General features: G+C 34.2%; 1 protein-coding gene across 1 annotated transcript in view; it reads left to right on the top strand.

Moving 5' to 3' along the window:
- The first annotated feature begins 881 nt into the window (after positions 1-881).
- The window catches only part of LOC107723635 (rho guanine nucleotide exchange factor 15-like), a 20,695-nt gene continuing 19,882 nt past the window's right edge, over positions 882-1,694 (top strand). The window contains exon 1 of the mRNA XM_016532345.1: positions 882-1,226. The gene's annotated coding sequence lies outside the window, so the exon portion shown is untranslated. The remainder of the gene's footprint in view (positions 1,227-1,694) is intronic.

The following is a 1,694-nucleotide window of genomic DNA, read 5'->3' on the forward strand; positions in this document are numbered from 1 at the left end:
TCAGAATTGTGAGATATAAACTCGCAATTGCGAGTTAAAGTCCAATTTTCAGGGGGGAAAAAAGACTGATAATTTCTCAGAATTGCGAGTTTATATCTCTCAATTATGACTTTTTAACTCGCAATTGCGAGTTTATATCACGCAATTCTGAGAAAAAAAGTCAGAATTGTGAGATAAAAAGTCGCAATTACCTCTTTTATTTTTTATTCAGTGGCGGAAACGGGCTTCCTTAGAAACGGGCTTTCATATCCATAGAAACGGGCTTCCATAGTTTTCTGGTTTATCACAGTGGAATGAGTGAAAAAAAAAATTTCTCTGTTGTATAATTTGGAAAGACTAAAAGTAAATCTTATATCCTTAGTAAAAAATGAGATTTTTTATCCCCTCATTCATCTCGTTCAGAAAAAGCAATCAATACAATTTGTGATTCGATTGGGGAAGAAAACAATATAAATGTAGAGAATTTTAAGAATGTTCAAGAAGTTATTAATTAGAACTATACACGAACTATATTAGAACTATATTAAATTAGAACTCAAAAAGACAAAATACAACTTTGTGATTTTTTTAAAGCACTAAAGAGATTGTCTCTTTATGAACGATCTTTTTCAGCAATTATGTTCTCACAGTATTTCATATATTCTATGTTATTTTGTATGTTTATTAAACCGTTTTTCTTATAGTAAATAAATTACCATTTCGTAACTAGATGATTTCAGGTTTTACTGAGCTTGATTCCCATAAACCTGATACACACACACACACAAACACACACACACGTCTCCGCTGGGTGGCAGCCAAAGGAGGGTGTGTGCACAGGCAAAAATGGGAAAGGGTGGGATGGGAGGAGGGGTATCCACTAATCACACTGTCCCCTGTCCGGCTGTTCTTACCCACACGCTCACGAGCAGGAAAACAAAGAGCCGGAGATGCGCGTGGATTTACCGGAGAGGACAACAAAAGAGGAAATACGAAAGTAACGTCTGATCAGATCCGTACGGATATGAAGTTCTCTCTGGAATGTGGCGATCTGTTGCTGTCATTTTAAAGAAATGTATTAGCTTAATATGGGTGACTGTATAACTGTTCGTACACTGATGTGTTCATGTGCACTGTGAGTGTTACACCACGACACTTTGTTTTTGTTTTTATGGGGAAGTTTTCTCTGGACACGTTTCAGGAATTCTATTTCTTTATGGATTATATAGGAGAGTGAGACACATTTGGTGAGTAGTCTGGTGCAATATAACAGATATGACTTTTAGCAGCCTCAGTTGTGAATGTAGTATATTTACTGCATCTTACCTAGTGTTACTTTGTCAGACAAACAAAATAATACCAAATTAATGACAGATTCATTGGTTACATCATGTTGCATTACCACATTCAGTTCACACAGCAGATCCTTAGGAATATTGACTTTTGGATTAAATTTTTCATTGGTCCATTGTTTCTGAAACATTGTTAGAAATTGTTATGTAAGAAATTAAATGTTAGGTCCGACAACACAACGAAATTTGTAATCCAATGGATTACAATAACTCAAATACCAAAAAAAAAAAAAAAAAACTTCAAAATTAAGCGCTTTTTAAAAGTTTACTTAAGTATAATTTTAAAATGAGTATGATTTGTAATGCAAATAATTGGTGCATTATGTTCACTATGGGTTTGCCTGTGTATGTTTTTAAAGGAAT

This window comes from Sinocyclocheilus rhinocerous, unplaced genomic scaffold (assembly GCF_001515625.1).
Source record: "Sinocyclocheilus rhinocerous isolate Xijiao unplaced genomic scaffold, SAMN03320098_v1.1 scaffold1537, whole genome shotgun sequence".
NCBI classification, from domain to species: domain Eukaryota; kingdom Metazoa; phylum Chordata; class Actinopteri; order Cypriniformes; family Cyprinidae; genus Sinocyclocheilus; species Sinocyclocheilus rhinocerous.